The sequence below is a fragment of the Canis lupus genome, chromosome 26 (genome assembly GCF_003254725.2).
Source record: "Canis lupus dingo isolate Sandy chromosome 26, ASM325472v2, whole genome shotgun sequence".
Taxonomy (NCBI): domain Eukaryota; kingdom Metazoa; phylum Chordata; class Mammalia; order Carnivora; family Canidae; genus Canis; species Canis lupus.
The window spans coordinates 19,566,651-19,589,822 of record NC_064268.1 but is presented as its reverse complement, the minus strand read 5'-3'; the positions used below and the strand labels follow the sequence as shown (position 1 = coordinate 19,589,822).

The following is a 23,172-nucleotide window of genomic DNA, read 5'->3' as shown; positions in this document are numbered from 1 at the left end:
CTTATACCTCCTCTGGCAAGGTGACTGGGTGGCCTCCCTACTGTGTGACCTCCCGGAGCAGTTTCAGGAAAAGCCAGCTAAAACCAAAGTTTCAAATACAATTCAGAGTCTCAGAACATAATACAAAAACGTCCAGGCTTCATGCAAAAATCACTTGGCATAGCAAAAGCCAGAAAGATGTCAGACTGAATGAAAAAAGGGCAACCAAGAGGTGTCAAAACCAAGAGGACATGAGATGCTAGAATGATCGATCTCACGGTGATGTTAAATAAGTCATGATGCCAATGATTCCACGTGCAATTATGAACATGCTTGAAACAAGTGAACAACAACAACAACAACACCCAGAAATTCTCAGCAAAGAACTAGGGCATTTCAGCAAAGAAATGGCAGATATGAAAAAGAAACAGATGGACATTTTAGAACAGAATAATATAATAACTGAAATAAAGAGCTCGGTGGGTTGACTAACAGCAGAATGAGGGAGACAGGAGAAAAACAGTCAATAGCATAATAGAAATGACCCAGTCTGAACCGCAGGCAGAAAACAGGCTGGATAATAAACAGACTCGGGACCTATGGAACTGTGACAAAATATCTAATCTTTGTACATTCAGAGCCAGGAAGAAAGGAGAAAGACAGTGAGGTTGAAAATGTACTCAAAGAAATAATGGCTGAAAACTTTCCAAATCTGTCAAAACACATAAATAAACATGTGGATTCATTTAAGAAGCTGAGTGAGGGCAGCCCGGGTGGCTCAGTGGTTTAGCGCCGCCTTCAGCCCAGGGTGTGATCCTGGAGACCTGGGATCGAGTCCCACATCGGGCTCCCTGCATGGAGTCTGCTTCTCTCTCTGCCTCTCTCTCTCTCTCTTTCTCTGTCTCTCTCTCTCTGTCTCTAACAAATAAATAAAATCTTAAAAATAAAAAAGGGGGGATCCCTGGGTTTCTCAGCGGTTTGGCGCCTGCCTTTGGCCCAGGGCATGAACCTGGAGTCCCGGGATCGAGTCTCACGTCGGGCTCCCTGCATGGAGCCTGCTTCTCCCTCTGCCTGTGTCTCTGCCTCTCTCTCTCTCTCTCTCTCTCTCTCTCTCTCTCTCTCTCATAAACAAATAAATAAATAAATCTTTAAAAAAAAAAAAGAAGAAGCTGAGTGAACCAAAGACACAGCATCATTAGATTTCTGAGAACCAAAGGCAAAGAAAAAAGTTTGAAAGCAACCAGTGGAAATGTTTGTGCGATCCACGCTCACTGTGTGTAAAGCAGTTGTCGGCTCATATTTATGTTTGCATAGTAATTCCATTGTATTAAAGACCCCATGGGTCTTTAAAAAGGTTTATTTATTTATTTTAGAGAGAAAGAGATCATGAGGGGTGCGGTGGGTGGGCAGAGGAAGACAGAGAATCCCAAGCAGACTCTTCACTGAGCATGGAGCCCAATGAGGGCCTCCATCCCAGGACCCTGAGATCATGATCTGAGCCAAAATTAAGAGTTGGATGCTCAACTGACTGAGCCACCCAGGGGCCCTGAAAAACCCACTGCTTAATAACCCATTATGAGGGATATATGATTTGTTCTTATTTTTAGCTGTTAGAGAAAAAAAAGCTTCTGTGGAGATACTTGTGCAGGTCTTTGGTGACCCTAACTTCTGTTGGGTATATCCATTGGAGTTATGGATTACGGGATTGTGGGGGGGGGGGGCGGTGTCTGTGTTCAACTTTAATAGAAAGCGCTGAACTGCTTTCCAAAGATTTCCAGTTGCCACATCTTTGAGATGACCCACAACACTGGGCAACTTTCCGAACTTGCCGTAGGAGCTGTGCTGCCTTAACTCAGTATTGATTGGTCAGAGGATGTCAGGGGGTCCTTACTCCTCTGTACTTTCCACCTCCCTTGAAAGCCTCTGTGTGGCTTCACCTACAGACAGGTCCCTGTTGGGATGGTCAGACAGTTGTCAGCAGTTCCACATTTGCATTCTACGGCACTGAGCCTGGTGGAGAATGAGGCATTTCTCTCCCTTTCCTGGGTCCCTCCAGCCGAGGAGGAGGAATTAAGCTTTCAGTGATGTTCATCATGCCTCCATCCATTAGCCATCCTGTGATGGGGGAAGAGTACCACATTCTCATTGGCCAGACCTCGGTCACATGCTCTTCCGGGGACGGTGATGCAGTCAACTCCACCTGCGGTTATTATACGAGGAATGAGGAAGAGAATTGCCAAGAGAAAAATCATCCTGTTGTTGCTGGAAGTGTTGCTGGGTAGCAGGAATACCACATATCCACTCCAAAGGTCTGATGCTAAACCGTGTGATGTAGACAGAGTTCTATAAGAAACTGGGAGTATGAAGGATCTCGGAATCAGGATCCAAACAGAAGTTAGGAGGCAAATCTTAGAGGATGACATTTATAAGGGATAAATATAAAGCTTTATACTTAGGTCCTAAAAACTACATGTGTATAAGATGGGTTTTACAAAAGCTCCTATGTCTGAGTAAATTAGGTGGAGTTTTGGTCAGACCAAACTCAATGCAAATCAGGAGTGCTTTGCCATGAACATAAAAGCTAAAACTTCTCAAGGCCAGGTTAACAGGAGTATGGGGTCTATGAGGGAGCTGATGATGCCATACTTGGAATACTGAATTTCATCTGGTTCTCAAATGATAAAGGAGAGCAAAAGAGAGTATCCAGGTAGATGGAGGGAGCTCGAAGCCAATTTCGTGAGATGTGATTGAAGACACATTTGTGAGAAAAGATTAGATGCATTCTGTAAGACCAAAGGATGTAAGTTTAGAGATCCAGCTGTTCACACAAGGATGAAGTTCCTGCCAACTGTCTATAGACATTTTCCAGGTCAAAACTGACTGATCGCTTTCCAAGAAGGTCATAGTTTGGCTTTGCACATTAGAGGGGTACTTATACCAGTTCAGCTTTTCCCAAAATGCGTTCCATGAAAAAGAGGGCAAATCTGCTGGCTAGACACTGGTCACTAAGCTCTCCTTCTTACATTTACAATGAACATATTAAAGGCACCAAACAAGGCATTCAGTCAAGGAGCCTTGATTGTGTAGGCTGTCACAAGGCCAGTGCTTTCCAAAGGTATTTGACCAAAACATCTCCCTTTCTCCTCGTTAGTAACATCTACTGACATCCCTTAGAACTAATATCCTGTCAAAACCAGTTTGAGACATACTGGACCGCTTGGTGTTTAGCACCCTAGCTAACCCAGAGACCCACAACTTGTGGGAAGGGCAAAATCAGTAAGGGCTGTGCACTTTCTTATTCTCTCTCTCTCCTTTCCTTTTTACCAGCAAGCAAGTTAAAAGTTCTAGCTCTGGGGCACCTGGGTGGCTCAGTGGTTGAACATCTGCCTTTGGCCCAGGTCATGATCCCGGGGTCCTGGAATTGAGTCCCGCGTTGGGCTCCCTACAGGGAGCCTGCTTCTCCCTCTGCCTATGTCTCTGCCTTTCTCTGTGTGTCTCTCATGAATAAATAAACAAAATCTTAAAAAATAAAAGTCCTAGCTCTACTGCCCTGTTCTAAACTCTTTTCCAAACAAGGTTTGCAGTTTGTGAATAAGTACCAACATGATGCATCTCTGCCCACGTTGGAGAACGTGTTAGCTAGTTATGGCTGTGTAACAAACCATCCTGAAAAAAATCAATGTCTTGGTGCAACAAGGTTTATTCAGCTCACATCTCTGTGAGTCTAGAGATGGTTATGCTTAGCTGGGCAGTGATTGGCTAAACTCGGGTAGCAGATCAGCTGGGTTTGGTTGGCTTGGAATGGGTTTTGGTGGGGACAGCACTTCTCCACTGCTTATATCTCTCATCCTCCAGCAGACTGGCTCGGGCTTATTCACATGGTTGCTGGTCAGGATTCCAAGAGAATGAGGACAATCTGGCAAGGTCTCTTGAGGCCTGGGTCAGACCCTGTGTACCATCACTTCTGCCTCAATCTCCTAGTCAAAGTAGGTCACAGGGCAGCCCAGATCCAAGGAGTGGGAAAACAGACTCTGCCTCTTGACTGGAGGGCCCTCCGAAGTCTCATGACAAGGGGTGTGGGTACAGGGAAGCCTTGAATTGGGATACTAATGTAGTCAATCCCATAGCCACCGAAGAAAAAATTCCAATACCTTCTACCTTTGACTGCGATCCCTGGCCAGAGAATTAGATTCCTATCTACTCTTTTTCTTTCTGGTGTGCAATACTGATTGTGCTGGGCCCCCAGTCAGGGAGAAGCCCAAAGACACCTACTGTGCACCAGGCATAGATCATGCTCCGAGATAGGAAGGTAATAAGCAAAGACACCGCCTTCAAGTCAAGTGGGCGAGTCACATGCATAGAAATCAAGTGATAAGCACCATGAATGAGCCACACTCAGAATTTAGCAGTAGCACAAAGAAAACTAGGATTAACCTCTTTGAACCTTGGGGCACCTGGGTGGCTCAGTGGTTGAATATCTGCCTTTGGCTCAGGGCGGGATCCTGAGGTCCTGGGATGGAGTACCCCACCTGGCTTCCTGCAGGGAGCCTGCTTCTCCCTCTCCCTGTGTTTCTGCCTCTCTCTGTGTGTCTCTCATGAATAAATAAATAAAATCTGAGAAAAAAAAACAGCAAAACAACTCTTTTCGAGTCTGACAGAGAAGGGGCCACAGAGGAAGAAGAGCTACATGAGCTGGGATGAATGAGGATTTTTCCAGGCAATCAAGATGAGGAAGGCATTCCAGGGGGAGGGAACAGCATCCACAAGACCGCGGAGGCTTGAAATAAGATGCTGAGTTCACTAAACAGCAGGTATGGCGTAGGTGGGAGCCAGAGAGAAAGAATGGGAGGCGAGTCTAAAAACTGGGGATGGTAGAGGGCTTTGGATGCCCTTCAGAGCACTTTGACTTTATCCTCAGGCCCCTGGGAAGTGGCCAAGGGAAGGAATTAAGCAGAGGCAGAGAGATTTGCATTCTAGAAGGATCTGGCTTACTGGTGGAGCAACAGCAGACTCAGGGTTGGGCAGGGGAGAGGAGGGATTCTCTTTGGATCTGCTGAGTTTAAGATGCTGGGGAGGGTCATTGAGTTGGGGGTGGCGGTGGGGGTGCAGGGATCACCCCTCAGAGCAAAATGCAGGAGGCTCCGAGTCCTGAGTCAGGGAGGGGGCCCGTGGGCCAACGGTGCCATCCTCTCTAGAAGTTTCTCACTTTTTTCTGGATCTCTCCACTGGCTTTTCTCTCCTCCCCCACACACCGTGGAAGCCAGAACCCAGATCTTCCCCGCGCTGGTGGGGAGGGAGGCGCACACACAAAATCCCCACGGGGGCAGAAAGGATGTGCTTTCCGACGGGCGGGCTCTACAAAGGGCAGAGCCTCGGATTCCAGCCAAGTGTCCTTCCACTCCTGCCCCCCCACCCCGTTGCACACGCATGCGAGAGCGCGCGCACACACGCACATGCACACGCACCATCTCCCACGGCCTGGGACGCCGGCGTTTCGACATCTCTGCGCCGATCTGTGTTTTTCTCCCAGGGCCATCTGTCGCTGACTCGGCTAGAAATCTTGTCGTGTTGCCTTGCCATATGGCAGAGTTAATTACTCCAAGGCACAAAGGAGCCCGGGGCTCGGCAGACTGGCAGCCGCTGGCCCACCGAGGAGCCGTTGGCCACGATGTGGCACGGCCTGGCTGCTGTGGCCGAAGCCCCACTCCGGGTGGCAGCTCCGACGGCAGCCTGGCCGGGGCAAGGCCCTTCCGGGGCCCCGGGTGGCATTTATGCGCAGTCAGGCCGCACACCATCTATTCCCGTAGAAGGGGGTGAGTGTCTGTTAACTCAGGCTTGACCCCTAACCCCATCAGTCTTCCTCATGTACTGGCCCAGTCGAGAACGCTCTGTGTGTGCCGCTTGGGCAGTGGTTTGTTGGATTTCCAAATCTCTGGAAGGCAACCGAGGGGGAATGATTATAGTGAGGGCACAGCCAATGGAAAGCTAAGACATTGAGTGAGCAACCCCCACAACACACATTGAACCCCCACGTCTACAAACAAGGAGGATCGGATGAGCACCTAGTTCCCCGCCACCTCAAGCGTGCTGGGGTTCCTTCAGCCAATCAACAAATGCTCAGTCCACAGCCAGCCCCGTGCTAAGTGCTGAAGACACAGCTCTGACAGGGCACACGTGGCCCATTCTCTTGCAGCTTGCAGCTTACTCCTGACAGAGAGCCATACGTGCTCATGCTCTCGCTCTCTCTCTCTCTCTCTCTCTCTCTCTCACACACACTATACATGTAAACCAACCAGATAATCACAAGTGGTGGCCAATGGGATAATCAACTGAATCAAGCAGAGGTCAAGTTAAATGGCATCAGGGGTACCACCTTCAGAGTGAAGAATCCCAGAAGACCTCCTGGAGGGGGTGGCTTTTTATTAATTGGATTCGCTGAGATGTAGTCCACACAGTATAACATTCACCTTTTTTTTTTTAAAGATTATTTATTTAGTCATGCGAGACACACACAGAGAGAGAGACAGAGAGGCAGAGACACAGGCAGAGGGAGAAGCAGGCTCCATGCAGGGAGCCCGATGTGGGACTCGATCCCGGTTCTCCAGGATCACGCCCTTGGCTGAAGGCGGCGCTAAACCACTGAGCCACCTGGACTGCCCCTAACATTCACCTGTGAAAGTGTCCAATTCATGGGGCGCCTCGGTGGTTCAGTGGTTGACCATCTGCCTTTGGCTCAGGATGTGATCCCGGGGTCCTGGGATCGAGTCCCACATCAGGCTCCCTGCAGGGAGCCTGCTTCTCCCTCTGCCTGTATCTCTGCCTCTCTCTGTGTGTCTCTCATGAATAAATAAATAAAATCTTTAAAAAAGGTAATAAAGTGTCCAATTCAGTGGTTCTTAATGTATTTGTAAGCTTGTGTAATCCTGACTAATCCAATTTTGGAACATTTCATCACCCCCAAAGGAAACTTTGTGCCTGTGAGCCGTCACCCACCCTGACTCTCCCCTTCCCCCTACCCACCCACAACCATAATCTACTTTCTGTCCCTACGAATTTGCTATTCTGGACATTGATTATGAACGAAACCACACACTCTGTGGCCTTCTGTGAATGGGGCCTTTCACTTAGCATGTTTTCAAGGTTTCCCACATTGTAAGGTATGTCAGAAAGTCACTCCTTTTTACCACCAAGTAATATTCCATCGAGTGAATACGGCACATTTCATTTACCCATTCACCAGTTAATGAACCCTTCAGGTGTTTCCACTCTCGGGGCTATTATGAATGCCGCTAAGAACTTTCCTGTGCAAGTTTTCACCTCGAAATGGTTTAACCGTGAAGGGGTGACGTGTAACCTGAGATCCAAAGGGTAAGAGGGAGCCATTCGTGTAAAAAGCTGGGGGAAGATTGTCCTGGGAGGAGGGGAAGCAAAGGCACAGGTCTGAACATGAGTGGACTCCAGGATCCTTGGTGTGTCCTGCAGACTTTAAAGGAATTAGATAAGTATCTTAATGCAAGTGGCACAGATCTGCCTCTGCTGCCCTGTGTCTGGCCTCTTCCTGAGCCGTGTAACCTGTATTTATCCTGTGTAGGGGCTCATTGTCAGCTCAGAGGGAAATATCGTGGATCGGGTAAATTGAGGTGATTTCTCACAGGCTCCACAATTCAGAGGAAGTGTAGGTCCCCGGGCCAGAGGGAGTTGATCGGAGTGATTCAAGGTGGAGGCACAATGTGGAGGCAGAGGGATTTGAAGGACAGATCCCGGCACTGGTGCGAACGCATATAACCACCCCCCACAATCCTACAAAATGCAGCCTGGTTGCCTCGCAACAAAGATCCTCTCTTGATTTCTGTATCACCTTGGCCACCAGTGAGATCGTTTTCCCTTAAGAGCTCTTGTTCTCCACCACCCCCAGCCTTACCGAAACACAATCAACACAACATTGTGTAAGTTTAAGGTGTGCACCTATTGATTTGATACACTTATAGATTACAAAATGATTACCACCATGTTAGCTAGCACCTCCATCAAGTCACGTAATTACCATTTCTTCTCTGTGGTGAGAACATTTAGGATCAACTCTCTTAGCAACCTTCAAGGATGTAATGCAGCATTATGAACTATAATCACTTTGCATTTGTTTCTAACCTCGCTTCACCTGGATCAGCCTGGCCCTATTTTGCAAGGGGGATGACCTCACACTGGCTCAGATGTCCTGGGAGAGGCTTCTGGGAAGGCGGTTCACCCAGGGCTGCTACAGAGACAGTTTTACAGGAGTGCGTTAAGACAGGAACAGGAGGAGAAATCTGCCTACTTGGCAGGGAAAAAAGTTGAGGCTGAGAGGAGTTAGGACCGTAGAGCCTAGATCTAGATCATAAAGCCACAAAGGGAAAAATCGGGTTCTTGAAAGTGGATTCTTGAGCTCTTTGCTTTGCAGCAGCCCCTTGGTCCGTCAGGCACACTCCTTTTCATAGCTAAGAAATCTTCACAGAAGACCCAGGCTTCTTATGTCTTTCTGCTCTATCACTTTTAACATTTCACCTCATAGTCCAAAATAGCTGCGGTAGCACCAGACATCACATCTGCACCATAGGCTTGGTGGATAGTAAATGGCAAAACTACTCTCACCTCCCGGTTAAATTTGCTTCTTCTATGGAATTTTTCCTGAAGCTCCAATCTAATAACGTTGACTTAAATCCCATCATATGCTGCCGTCTGCAAAAAAAAGCTAGGGAACACGCTTATAGAGCCAGGAATATGGCTGAGCCCGGCAGCAGAGTGTGGTTGTAACTCAGGTAGAAGGGGAGGGCGGATAAGAGGCAACTGGTAGCCTCTACAGCAAGGTCTTAGTTTAGTTGCCTTCTGGGAGAGACCTCCCCTGCCCACCATCTCCAAAATAGGACCAGTCCGGCGAAACTCCACTCTGATACATCACTCTCTAAGATACCTGTGTTGGTTTCCTTTCCCCATGACTGACGGCCTTCCCCCACCAGAAGGTAAGATACGTGGCAACTGTATCTGTTTTGCTTACCTGGCTCAATCTGGAGGACTGTGCAGATGTGTGGGTGAGTGTTGAGTAGCCCCCATAGAAGGACCATGAGCCCTTAATGAGATGCCGAGTACAAGGCATGACCCAGAGTCCCCATGGATGGGCTGGGGCTGACTAGTGTTTGCTACACCCCATTTCCCTAGTCCTGCCACTGGCATGGCCACGGCACTGCATTCTGGCCCACAGAATAGGGTCAGAGGGACATGAACCACGGGACCCTAAGCCTCTCATGCCACCTCCATGCTCTCTCTTTCCTCATTGGCCAACAATTCAGTGGAAGCTCCTCCGAATACGGTGGAGCTATAGAGTAGAAGAGGCCTGGGTTTCTGAGGACTTAGAGCCACTGAAGTCCAGGGCCATTTGTTATAGCAGCATGTCGTCAGGCTTTGCTGTGTCGGAAACCCCTCCGAAATGCACCTTCAGGCAACATCTTTTTTTTTTTTTACAAGATTTATTTATTTATTTATTTATTTATTTATTTATTTATTTATTTATTTTTATGACAGACAGAGAGAGAGAGGCAGAGACACAGGAGGAGGGAGAAGCAGGCTCCATGCCAGGAGCCCAACGTGGGATTCCATCCCAGGACTCCAGGATCGCGTCCTGGGCCAAAGGCAGGCCCCAAAACGCTGAGCCACCCAGGGATCCCTTCAGGCAACATCTTACGTCTCATGATTCTTTGGGTTGCTTCTGCGTTTCCTCTGCCTGTTTTGCTCGGGCTCATTCACGTGGCTGCTTTAGGGCAGAGCTGGGCTGAGCTGGAGGGTCTGAAGTGGCTCCTCAGTGTCTGGTGGTTGGTGCTGGCTGCCTCGGGAGCCACCTCTGGTTCCCTCCACGTGGCCTCTCATCCACTGGTAGGCAAGGCCCAGATTCTGCACAGCCTGGTGGTCCCAAGTTCCAAGAGGGCGAGAGAAACGAGACCCAGCCTCAGGAGGCACACAGCGTTAGCCAAGTCACGTCCCGTGGGACAAAGCAAGTCACAGATTCAAGAGGGTGGAGAAACAAAAGCCCATTGCCAAGGCGAGCGGACTCAGAGAGATGGCACCCTTTGGGGGCTATTACTATATAGTCTACCCCAAGGAGTTCATGCAACGTGACGTGCGCAGCTGGCCCTTCTGCACCTGCGCCTCCTGTTCTTGTTCTGGTCCCAAGTAACTGCTTTCTGCAGGGCTCCCGTATGCGCACATTTGGTGGCCGGCCACAGGGAAGTCAGTGGGAATTGACTCAGCAGGACAGAACTGCATTGCCTGAGCTCCGGAGCAAAGGGAACTGCCCTCTGGGCCTTGGCTTGGGGCCCGGAGCTCAGAGGAAAGGTCACCCGCTCCCGCTGGCAGGAGGTCTGAGTCAAATAGCTGTTAAACCAAACAAACTAACACCCACCTCCACCACCGCCCACACAGATGTGACCGATTCTTTCCTTGAGAGAGAAAAGAAAAGACTTCTCTTTGTTGTTTGACATCCTGACCTCTGCAGCATGGAAACTAAAAATAATACCCATCCGCAGAGTGCTGTGTGCTTTTCCTATTGGTCTGTACACTCAACAACAGCCTGTGCCATGGACGCCTAGATGAGAGAGGAAAGGGAACTCAGGACAGGAGCAGCAGGGTCACGCTTAGATACAGGTCTTCAGAAATTGAAGCTTTCATTTTGTGAATTTACCTTGTATGAATCCATTCATCTTTAACATCCCACCCACCCATCCATCTCCCTATCCATCTCCCCATCTACCCATGCACCTGCCCATCTACCCATCCATGCATCCTTTCATCCATCCATCCATCCATCCATCCATCCATCCATCCATCCATCCCCCTTCTATCCATCCACGCATTCATCCATCCTTCCATCCTTCCATCCATGCATCCATCCATGCATCCATCCATCCATCCATCCATCCATCCATCCATCCATCCATCCTTCCATCCATCCTTTATTGAGTGCCTTCTATGTGCTCAGCCTCATGTCAAGAATTCACTGGTGAATTCACTGGTCCTCTGAGCATCAGAAGACCCATTAGGAATCTGCCTTCATGGTCCAGAGGAGTTTTAGACAATAGCAAAGGAAACAAAACAATAAACATTAGAATTGCTTTTTGGGTAGGCATATTAAGCCACTGTCCAGAGGATGCAATTTGAAACCCTTTTTTTTTTTTTTTTGAGTTAGGTGCTGCTATAAGAACGCAACTATTTTTTTTTATTTCATTCTCATTACAACTTTATAAGGTTCTTACTATTAATATTCCTGTTTCAAAGAAAGGCAAGCAGAGACCCAGGCTGGTAAGGTGACAAAGTCACATAGCTGGCAGGTGGCAGAGCTCGGATTGGAACGTAAGTGGGTCCACTGTGGAGAAATCACCCACATCTGGGGCCTCCTGCCTCGTTCATTCTGTGCCTTGCAGCCGCATCAGGGCTAGGGTGCCTGGGGTCTTCCTGCAGAGTCACTCTCTTGCACCTGCTCTTGGTCTGATGATGACTCAAGTCTCTGGGAACAGGATAAACATTAATCCAGCTTGTCTCTGCCAGGCCGCAGGACAGCCACACCTCCTGCTTTGCTCATAACCCTGCCTACCAGGGTGTCACTGGCCATCAGCTTGGGCCCTCTGTGGCCATCAGCACACGGCTGGCAGCCACAGAATCTCAGATCAATTCCTTAGGGACATAAGCAAGGTTGGTACTAAAAGACAAAGCAGTGGCTACCATCCGGGGTCCCCAAAAGCATCCAAAAAGCATCCTGCTGCAGATGTCCACACAACCACAGACTTGCTGTGTGACTCTGGGCAAGTTCGGCCTCTCTCTGGACCTCTGTTCTCCTCCCGCACCGCTGATGGGGCTCGGACCTTGCTGAACTCATTCATCCAGCTGTTGAGAACCTACCATGTACCAGGTTTCATGTTAGGGCCCGGGGAGGGATGAAGCATGGTCATCCAGTTACAGAGAAAAATTGCAAGGGGTTTTGGGAATATAAAACAGGCCGGCCTGACCTAGATTAAAGGGCACAAAGGGCCCCTTGGGGAAGTGACATTTCAGCTGAGACTTGAAGGAGGACTGAAGATAACTCCATCCAGATCCCGAAAAGGGAATTCTAGGCAGAGGATCCAGCATCTGCAGAGCTTCAAAGTGCGAAAATGTCCGGAACCTGAGAAACTGCCAAATGGCAGGACAAGCCTAAGGAGGTCAGGGGGCCCAGTCGTGCCGGTCCTTGGAGACAGCACTGGGATGGGGACCTTGAGCAGAGGGAGATGTGAAGCCACTGAGTTCCATGGGGCCCAGAAACTCATGCAACAGGCTCTGTAGACACCACTTGTTGGGCTGGAGGCTGCACAGAAGGAGGCCAGGTAGGACATTGAGGTCAAGAAATGAACTTGACCCATTTCACAATATTGCCAAGAGTGGATTCAGTAAGAGACCTTGGGTTGGGGGATAGGACAGGGACTAATGGCTTTAACTGGAGCCTAGAAATTCACACTGTGGGAGGGCAGGGCTCAGAACTTTGTGTGAGCAATTGTATAATTCAGTTATCCTTTTCCCATTGGTTAAAGCATCCTATTGGCTCTGGGACCTAGCCTTCAACTAGAGCTCTACCAACTGCAGGTAGCAGAGAACTTGACCTGAGAAAAGGGAATTTGTGGACTTCTGTTTTGAACAACCCAGGGGCAGAACTTCAGGTGTGGCTTGATCCAGGGGCTTGAATGATGCTACCAGGATCCAATTCCTCTCTCTACTCAGCTCCACTTCCTCAGGGTTGGTTCCATGTAGGTCCTTCATCAAAACTACTGTTGTCAGCTCTACATTCCATTCATTCTTCATTCCTCTGAGCATCAGAAAAGAGGTCCCAGGCTCTTCTCTGCACCCAAACCCAAATGGATTGGGACCATGAGTGGCCAGAAAGACAGAAGGTGCTAACTGCTTGGCTGGGGTCACATGCTCCACCACGGGCATCCAGCGGGCGGAGGTCAACTTTCTTAAAAGCCCAGAGAGTGAAGGGGTGGGTGAGTGTGAGCAAAGAAAACCCTCACCCTAGCAAAACTAGGGCACTCTTGCCATACAGAAGAAGGGGGTAACAAGCTCAAAGGAAAGAGCCTCACATTTTCACCACGTAGAGGAGCCCTGCGATCCTCCAGAGGTGAGATCCTCCTGGGGTCTTCCTGGGGACTGAGAGCTGTTGCAAGGTTGCTAAGGGTGAGACAAAGAGTGACATCATTACCAAGGGTCAGGACTGGGTGTCAGTCAGGAAGACGAGGGGAAGAATCAGGGATGACCAGAATCATCAGAAATCAGAGAGCTAGAGGAACTGCTGGCGTGTGTTGTGTCCTGAGCACGTAGATATGATATCGTGAACTCTGCATGTGCCCCAGAGAGCAGCTTATATGGACCTGGGCTGGGAGCAGGGGTGCTCTGGTCATCCTCCTCCCTCCCCCTTGCACCCCAGACAGCTAAGAAGGGGTTTATCTCCATCACCTGCCAGCATACAGGGGCTTCTATGGGACTCAGGCACCCCACGGTGGGGGTCTGAGAAGATCAGTGGAAGGTCTGGGTCTCCCTCTGGGTGGGCTGTGGGCCGCCCAGGGCCTCTGCTGCTTAAGGAGCCCAGTCCCATGAGCACGAATGCTGTCCGGCACCTACAGGGCTGATGACACGATGAGGTCTCTGGAGGCCCAAATGCTCCTTTCCACCTGTCCAGCCCTGGACTCCTGAACTGGGCACTGCCTGGGCGGCAGTCACACTCCCAAACCTCTTTGCAGTCTGGGTCCCCTGCCTTCGGGGTCTCTGTGCCTGAGGGTGACCACATGTCCCGGCTCCCCTGGGCAGGCTCGGGCTGTCATCCTTGTGTCATTATTCACGGTGCCCCTTTCATTCTCCAGGGGTCCTGGTTTGGATGATAAATTACGGGCCACTTGATACATCCCTCCAGGCCAAGCGGCCGCCCACTTTCTTTGTCACAGAATCCTTGCTGATTCTGAGAGCTCTTAAAACCTGAATCCAAACTATTAGCAACCCAAGCATCCCCTGTCACCCTACCTCCCCAGATTTGTTTATACCCAGTCCCCCAGGAGAGAGGTCCCTCAGGCAAGGACAGGTGAAATGATTCCTTTTAAAGCAGCAAAGAGAAAAGATTCCAATCAAAACCGTTCCAGTCCCAAGGGCTTTCCTGCCTCTGCCTCCTCCACATTCCTGTCCTCGTTTGTCCCCACAATAAACCCCCTGTTTTTAAGGTACCTTGCGTGGGGCTCTTTTTCCTGCAACAAAAAGACGAGTACCTAAAATAGGCCAGAGCCTGGGCCTGTGGCCAAATTTGGATGAAAAACTGGGTCAGGCAGGGGAGGGAGCTGCAGGCTGGGATCCTTGAGGATTGGGCTAGACAGCTCCAGCTGATGGGGCATTTCTGGGTGCCAGGTATGGAGGCTGCACATTGGCCGATCATGAGCTCATTTAATCCTCTGATTGCCCGAGGAGGGGGTACCATTATCTCTGGTGCACAGAGGAGGAAACTGAGGCTCCGAGAGTCAGGACTAGGGGCTGCCATCTCAGTTTTCTGACTCCAGAGTCTGCACTTTGGGGCACAGGGCAGACTTCCAAACTCTGAGAGGGTAGCTAGCATCTCAGCCATCTGGCATTTCGAAGCGCGGCCCAGCTTGCCCCAAGCCGGAGCTCCTTGGCACAAGCGTGTCTGAAGTTCCCTTCACCATTTTAAAAGTGAGTTTAAGGAACGAGAAACAGCCACAGGCCATGGTTTTGATTTAAACAGCTTTAAGTGAAGGGAGGAAATTGTTGCTTGCTTCAGGCATAGCTGGATCCAGGGGTTCACGTGATGTCCCCCTAAGTGCCTGGCACTCAATTCTCGATCTTTCTTCTTCCCTCTGTGTGTTGCTCTCTCTATGAGGCAGGAGGAATGGCCGTGGGCAGCCCCAAGCCTCATTGCGATCATTTGCAATCCAAAAGGGGAAAGGCTTTCTCTGACTCCCTATCTTTCTATATCTCTTTCTCTCTTCCTCGCCTCTTTTTGCCTCGCTGACACAGGAATCCAAAGAAGGGTGGGGATTGGCTCTGCTTGGATCGCATGGCTACCTCAGGACCAATCCCTGGGTCTGAGAGGATAGGGCCATGGCTTTAGGAGGGGCTCAGCCTGCCGCAGGCTCTCTCCCATGGTGAGGAAGGTGGCAGGTTGTGATTAGGAGCACCTGGGTGGCTCAGCGGTTGAGCATCTGCCTTTGGCTCAGGTTGTGATCCCGGGGTCCTGGGACTGAGTCCGGCACTGGGCTCCCCGCATGGAGCCTGCTTCTCCCCCTGCCTGTGTCTCTGCCTCTCTCTCTATGCCTCTCATGAGTACAGAAATAAAATCTTAAAAAAATAATAATAAAAAGATTGTGATGAACAGCCTGGAGGTACCATGAGGGGTGGGGGAGGCATGGTTCCATTAGGGAAAGGATGCTGGCGGTCAAAACCAAAACACCCACTGTTCTTAGAAAGAAAGATATGTTACTGAGATAACCAGTTTAAAAGTTCTTAATATGCTTGTCACTGCGCTTCCCTGAGTGCAGCATTTGATCTGTACCGCCCTGGGGCATCCATTAGTCTGGGGGAGATTAGAGTTTATTTCAGAAAACAAAAAGAGAAAGACAGAGGTGATGTCCAGCTTTTGACATTAGAAATTGGATGATGCGCCAGACAACAGCCGGAGGGATTCTCCTGATTCCTCATGTTTCAGCTTATTGATAATTATGTCAGACGACTGAGAACATAGCTTTCCCAGGAGCTGGATGGTGTGTTCCGTCCACCTAGAACCACTGGACCGACTCTTTGTAAAGGGAGGAGATGATGTACATAAGCAGCAGAAATGTCGGCGCATTTTCTGACTTCAGGGTTGCAGGGAGAAGTGGCAGCCAAATGGTCAGATCCTGCTTCCATGATGCCCCCCTGCAGCCGGCATCGGGAGTTATTATTTCTGAGCACTTACTGTCTCCCAGGCCCTGCGCTATGCCAGAGCTGATTCATTTTTTTTTTTATATCCCTATGAAGTAAGAACTTCTATCAATCAGGAGTCTTGATTGCAAGCACGTTCTATCAACTTGAATGTGTGTTTTTTTCTTAAGATTTTATTTATTTATTAATGAGAGACACAGAGAGGGGGAGGGGGAGAGGGAGAGAGAGAGAGAGAGAGAGAGAGAGAAAGAGAGAGGCAGAGACACAGGCAGAGGGAGAAGCAGGCTCCATGCAGGGAGCCCAATGTGGGACTGGATCCTGGGTCTCCAGGATCAGGCCCTGGGCCGAAGGCGGCGCTAAATGGCTGAGCCACCCGGGCTGCCCAACTTGACTGTGTTTAAAGCAAACAGGGGAAGGTATTAGATGATATATCTGGGACAGCGTGATGATTAATTTTATGTGCCAACATGACCTGGTCACGGGGTGCCCAGATATTTGGTCAAACGTTAGGACAAGCATGTCTTCAAGAGGGATTTTGGGTAAGATTCACACCTGAATCGGTAGACTGAGTGAAGCAGATGTGCTCTCTAGTGTGGGGGGCCCTCCCTTAATCACTCAAAAGCCTGAGTAGAACAAAAGAGCTGACCCTCTCTGAGTAAGAGGGAACTCCTCCTGCCTGATTGCCTGGAGCTAGGACATCAGTCTTCTTCTGCCCTTGGACCTGAACTGAAACCCTGGCTCTCCGTGGTTCTCAGGCCTGCTGGGTTTTGGAGTGGAACTTGGAGCACTCTGGAGAACTCTAATATAGACATCCAAGACAGATTCTGTGTAGGTTTCAGGTAAGGGTGGATCCAGGAGCTTAAACGATGTTAGGAGGCCCTGCCATCACTTGCCAGATCTTAGAACTTCTTCACGTGTTATGCATGATAGTGGACACTGGCAACACTGGCTCATGTTTTTCTTTTCTTTTTTTAAGATTTTATTTATTTATTCATGAGAGACACACAGAGAGAGGCAGAGACATAAGCAGAGGGAGAAGCAGGCTCCCTGCAGGGAGACTGGCGAGAGACTCAATCCCAGGACCCCAGGATCACACCTGAGCCAAAGGCAGATGCTCAACCACTGAGCCACCCAGGTGCCCTGGCTCATGTTTTTATAAACTTCACACTTTAAGAAAGAAAGAACATCTCCCTACATTCATCTGATTGGCCTCACTTGGGTCAAATGTCTTTTCCTGGACCAAACGCTGAGGGCAAGAGGATGTGCTGTAGCAGGGCACCAGGATTGACAGGACACACAGAGTAGGGGAGGAGTCCTACGAAGCAAAGTGGGCCAGACTCCAACTACAGAGCAGGTGGGCACTGTTACTGGGTCCATTTGTGAGATGAGGAAACTGGCTCAGGCTATGTACGGGACCGGCCACTCACAAGTCTCAGAGCATAATTGCGAGATTCAAACCCAGGGCTTCCGTGGGCTCTAACAACTACTCCAGCCTGTCTCTTGCCCCTTAGTCCTCTTCACAAAGCCAAAGTCCTCCAGCACTCCAACTGTTGGTCCTCGTGCGCAGAGTTGCAAGTGCCCGCCTTGTACCTGGCACAAAGTTGGGGTGCAGGAAATGTGAGTACCTCCCTCGCCACCGGACAGAGCCCTTAACGCCTTGCCACAGGCAGGTCTTTTCAGTACACCCCATCAGATCTTCGTTTGGATTCTTCTCCCCAACCTCAGCGACAAGGAGGGACCAAGTGACAAGCTGAGTCTGCCGGGGGGTTGGCATCGGTCCGCATACATCCGTTCTCGTCCTCATGCATTTTCATTCCATGCGAGCACTGCCTATTTTGGGCAGCTCGCGAACAGGTGTTTCTTCACGACCACAGTTTACCACGAGTATTTTTAGTACCCTCATCTTGGTAAATTGTTGGGATTTTGTTGGTTCTCTGGGGAACAGACAAAACATCTTCTGCCCAAACCTCGCAGGAGATGCCAGCAGTGGGTTAGCATAGCGATTAGACATTTGTGATTTGTTGCTGCATATCAAATTGCCCCAGAACTTGGCAGCTTAAAATGATAAACATGTATTGTCTCGCTCTTTCTGCGGGTCTGGAAGGCAGGAGCACCTCAGCTGGCTGGTTCTAGCTCGGGGTCTCTCATGGAGTTGCCAACAGGATGTGAGCGGGCTGAACGCATCTGAGGGCTTGACCGGGGCTGGAGCCTTCCAGAAGGCTTCTGCACACAGCTGCTGGCCATAGTCCCCAGGTCCCCACCGCGTGAGTCCCTCCATAAGGCTACTGGAGTGTCCTGATGACATGGTGGCTGGCTTCCCCAGAGTGGCGATGCTCCCGAGGGCAAGGAGGGAGCCCCAATGTCCTATCCTTGGAAGCTGTCGCCTGTCACTTCCATCCTGTTCTGCTCATTAGAAGGGCTCCAGAAAGCCCAGCCTGCACTGGAGCATTCCACCTCTCCAAGGGAGGATCAAAGGAGGTGTGGACCTATTTTTCATCGGTGGAGGCATATTGTAGAGCATGACATCGGCCCCAGCTCTTTCCTCTCCCTGCAAGTGACCTTTAGTTCCTTCTGCTAAGGGATGGAGTAGAGCTCCCCACCCTTTGATGCGGAGCTCGGTCCTGTGGCTTGCTGAGTTCAATAGAATGAGGCTGGAGTGATGTGTGCTGGTCCCCAGGCTAGGTCCCAAGAAGCCTGGACCGTTTCTGTCACCTTCTTGCCCTCCTGAGGAGGAGGAGGCGCGCATCCCACCAGCCCACTGCCCCCCGGAGCGGCTGAGAGTCGCAGGGAACAGAACACAGCTGCCCCGCTGAGCCCAGCCTGGCACAGCCAACACACAGCACACGTGTGAGCTGGATAAACACTTCTCGATCTGCGGCACCGTGATTTTTTTTTTTAGACTGCACAGTACTTAAATGTTATCCCAGCATAAAGTGACACCATTTCCCAAGGAAGTGATACAGTTTTGCACATTATTTTACAGTAAAAGGAGCTACAGCTGCCTGTGCTTGTGCTTTGGGTTTGTTCTGCAGTAAATGAACCACCGCCCGTGCCTCTTCACCTGGTGAGAGTCCCTGTGGGACATCTGGTGAGCTTCTCCCAACACCAGACCCGCCCTTTGTGCTGGCTCAGCTCCTGTGTGACCGTGCGACAGTCCTTAAACTCCCTGGGCCATAGAGTCTAGAGTCAAACACATTGGGGAGGGGGGAATCCCTGGGTGGCTCAGCAGTTTGGCGCTGCCTTCAGTCCCAGGCATGATCCTGGAGCCCCGGGATCGAGTCTCACATCGGGTTCCCTGCTTAGAGCCTGCTTCTCCCTCTGTCTGTCTGTCTCTCTCTCATGAATAAATAAATAAAATATTTAAAAACACACATTGGGGGGACCCTGAAAGCTGGCTGTACCCCCCTTCCAGCTGGATGACCTTGGGAAGTGGCTAGAGCTCTCCATGCTCCTGCTGCCTTTTTCGCAAAGTGAGGGCCAGGTAGCCATGGGAACTTACATTCTCGGGTAACTGTGGGAATTTGATTCAATCCAAAGGTAAAGTCATATCCCCGCATCTGTGTGTTTAAAGTGGGAATAATAGTAGTTAGCTCGTACCCCTATCCATAAAAAGTTTCCCCAGCTGTAATGGAAGGGCCTGGGTTTGCCCTGTGGTGCCGTAGGGCTGATACTGGGAGCAGATGTGAAAGGGCTCCCCTGGGGGGAGGGTAAGGTGGAGAACCCCCACTTCCACTCTGGCATTCCCTTATCTGCTCTGCATACTGGGGTGCCTTATGCTAGATTATCCAGAAAACAGTTTCTTTGCTTAAAAAAGAAAATGGAAACCGTTGGATCAGATTGTCTTGCAGGGCCTTCCCGGTTTGACATTTGGGGATTTCATTGCAGGGGGGCCGACCGAGGGCTGCTCAGTGGGCGCGAGGGGCTGCTGTGCGGCCGTGCAGACCCCCGGCCCCATGGCTTCAGGGCCCAGGGCCAGGCCGCCCTCCGGCTCCAGACATGGCCCAGTGCCCGCTCCGCTCTGCCACCCCCAGCACCCCCCTCGCTAATGGTTCTCCTCCTCCAGACCTCGCCATGCTCTGTTTCCTTTTGTATATTTTAAACCATGCTTCTTGGCTTCCAGCCCCAGAACCCTGGAGGAAAACATCGCTGGCGGGAGGGGGGGGGGGGGGGGGAGAAGGGAGATGCCTTTAAATGTAAAGATACAATGCAAACCACCTCAACTCTGTGAGCTAAAAGCCCAGCAGTGGGCATCCGTGCAGGGGGCAGCTGCTTGGGGGTAGGCTCTCTGTCCCCTCTTCCTTTTTGATCTTTTATTAAGGGCTTGTTTTGGTTCTGTGGTTGCTATGCTACGGGAGCATTTGGTGGCTGCTTGGAGAGGCCACGTGGAAGACTGTTTGTATCAGTTCTACCCTGGAGGCAAGAACTTAGCAGGTGGCCAAGCTTCAGGTTGAGGAGGGATCCAGATCATGGGGGGTGGGGGATATCGTGGGGTCTTCAGGAGGAAGCAGGCTGACAACAGCCACAGGGACCCAGCCCCTGGACATGGCCCAGAGAGAGCCAATGGACCCCGACGTGCTGTGTGATCTGTAGAAAGTCTTCCACCTCTCTGAGTCCGAGTCTCCTGATCTGTCCAAGAAGAACAGGTGCCCAAACAACCTTGCTGGGGTGAGGACATGGAAGTGAGGAAAGAAAAATGAAATCTTTGCTGATGGTCTATTATACGGCACCCATCATCTCCTGAAATCTTTACAATGCCCCATTTTGCAGATGTGGAAGGGGAGACCCAGAGAAGTGGGGTGACTCGCCTAAAGCTGCACAGCCCGGGAGAGAAGTTTGTTCATAATCCCCCTCACACCTTCCCTGATGCTCGGTTTCTTTCTTTCTTTTTTTTTTTTTTTAGTATAACACCCAGTGCTCATCCCATCAAGTGCCCGCCTCAGTGCCCATCACCCAGTCACCCTCACCCCCGCCCACCTCCCTTTCCACCACCCCTTGTTCGTTTCCCAGAGTTGGGAGTCTCTCGTTATGCTGAGTGAAATAAGTCAATCGGAGAAGGGGAATATCAGAAAATGATGCTCGGTTTCTAACAGCCTAATGATTCTGTGGAGCACGGGCATCGCACGGCTCTGTCCCAGTGCTGCCCCCACAGGAGCATTAGCGATCCTTCCAGCAACGCTGTAAGGTAGGTATTGCTCTTCTCGTTTCTAGGAATGAGAAAATTAGGGTTGCTTGGGAGCCTCGCTCAGTTGCCCAGCCCGGAAGCTGCAGAGCTGGGATTTGGGTCCAATGAGCCCCTTTCAACGTCAGCAGCCCGGGGGCTGCTCAAGGAGAAGTTAGATAACGTATTCCCCGACCACAGGGGTGATCACTGCGGTGTGGTTTCTAGTAACACACGAGGGAAGCAGCATCAATGCCCGTCAGGATGGGACTCGATTAGCAGCTTGCATTACGCGTAGACAACGAAGCAGTCCACCCCGGTTACCAGGAAGGATCTAAATCTCCTACCTGTGACAACATGATGCATATAAACATACAGTGAGACAGGCAGGACACCTTAAGGCCGGGGACGGGAGGGAGCGGTTGGGGGGAGGTGCACGGCCCTGTATCTGGAACATTTTACTTCTCAAGAAAGCAATGTCTGAAGAAAGAAAGGAACAGATGCGCTTTGAGAAGTAGAAAGGATTGGATCGCATGGAGCTCTAGGAGTTGCCCGCGAGGCTCCCAAAGGCCCCTTCCGAGAAGCGGGTGCAGAGAAGTCCCACCCCATCCCTCAGCTGTTGGCCTCTCTCATTCAAAGAAAACAGCTTCTGCCTCTCTGCATGTTCCCCAACTCCACACACTAGCCAGAGGGGGTGCTCTCCGGGGCCAATCAGATGGCGCCACTGCCTTGCTCAGAACACTCCCATGGCTCCCCAGTGCCTTCAAGATCAAGCCCCAACTTCTTTCTGTGGTCACCATGTACCTCCAGGGTGCTGCTACCTGGCCAGCCTTACCTTTTCCTCCTGCACCCCACGGAAGCCCCAGGTCAACCTGCAAAACCACCCACATCTCCCTTCAGCTAATACAGTTTTTCTCCCCTGGATAATTTTGCACTCACGATCCCCTTGTTCTGGGTAGCCCTCTCCCCACTGCCAGCCTTGTCCATGTGATGTTCAGAGCCAGACTCTTCACCCAGGTGCACAAAGCTGCCTGGGGAAAGCCTGAAACGCTGTGCCAAAAAAGTTGGAGGATGGGCCCTTCTCCACTTCCCCCATCTGATTTCCTGCAGTCTGTTTGCTGGTCAACAGCTTGCATGTAAAATTGAGGGTAAAAGTCAGCTCTTTTCACTCAAAACCGAATGCATGCCCCGCCCCCCCCCACAGTTGAATAAAACAAAAGGACAAAACGACATTGTCCTGTCCTCTTGTTTAGCCCACAGGCGTCCCGCTGGCTGAGCACAGGGGGACCCGCTCCAGATACACTGCACACCTGCACCGCCCTCCCCACTCCCCCTCTCTTCAAGGCTTCGAGCCCAAAGACCACAGGCAGCAAATGCACCCCAAATTCTCTTCTGTTTCCTCTTTCCAGAACTAAGGGAAGGAAGCAAGATGGGGCTATTTGTGTGTGTGCACACACATGTAAAGTCCCTTTCCTTCCTGTGACTCCACAGCTTCTTTGAATAGAGTTGCTATATATAAAACACATAAAAAATATACCTAAGATGCATGTACGTATTAAACGTGTGCATATTCGTGTGTGTATGTGTGTGTATTAGGTACTCATGTTTTGCTGTTTGCCCGATACCAAAGCCTATGCCTCTGAGCCTCAGTTTCCCCGTCTGTGAGATGAGAGGCTTCACCCCTTCCAGCCCAGGTAGTTTATCTGAGTCTGCAGGACGCGAGGTGAATGCCCACTTTGTACCATTTGTCCTAACTGTTCCCTCACTGTCTGCAACCTTGCCTGAAGCCCCATTATTTGCGACCCCATCCACCACCCTCTAAAAAATGTGTAACCACAGCCTGGGCATCCCTCATCCCCTAGAGCAGTGGTTCTCACTGCATCCCCACCTCCCCTGGGTAATGATTTTGCCCCCAGGAGATATTTGGCCAGGCTAGAGATTTGGTTGTCACAACTTGGGGCTGCTGCTGACCCCTAGCGGACAGAGGCTAGGGATGCTGCTAAACCTCGTGCCAGGTGCAGAAGGACCCCACCGAGGCCAAGCATACCTGTCCTGGAGCCCTTATC

At 50.6% G+C, this 23,172-nt stretch overlaps 2 long non-coding RNA genes across 2 annotated transcripts; one reads left to right on the top strand and one right to left on the bottom strand.

The window, feature by feature from the left end:
• Nucleotides 1-11,217: 11,217 nt before the first annotated feature.
• On the bottom strand, nt 11,218-20,267 carry LOC112676326 (uncharacterized). The gene is made up of 4 exons (XR_003146442.2): nt 20,164-20,267; nt 19,448-19,505; nt 13,113-13,200; nt 11,218-11,509 (listed from the first exon to the last, which is right to left on the bottom strand). It is a non-coding gene; the product is annotated as an uncharacterized LOC112676326 (long non-coding RNA).
• Nucleotides 20,268-20,792: 525 nt separating this feature from the next.
• LOC112676325 (uncharacterized) lies at nt 20,793-22,676 on the top strand. The gene is made up of 3 exons (XR_003146441.3): nt 20,793-21,130; nt 21,577-22,254; nt 22,360-22,676. It is a non-coding gene; the product is annotated as an uncharacterized LOC112676325 (long non-coding RNA).
• The last annotated feature ends 496 nt before the right edge of the window (nt 22,677-23,172 follow it).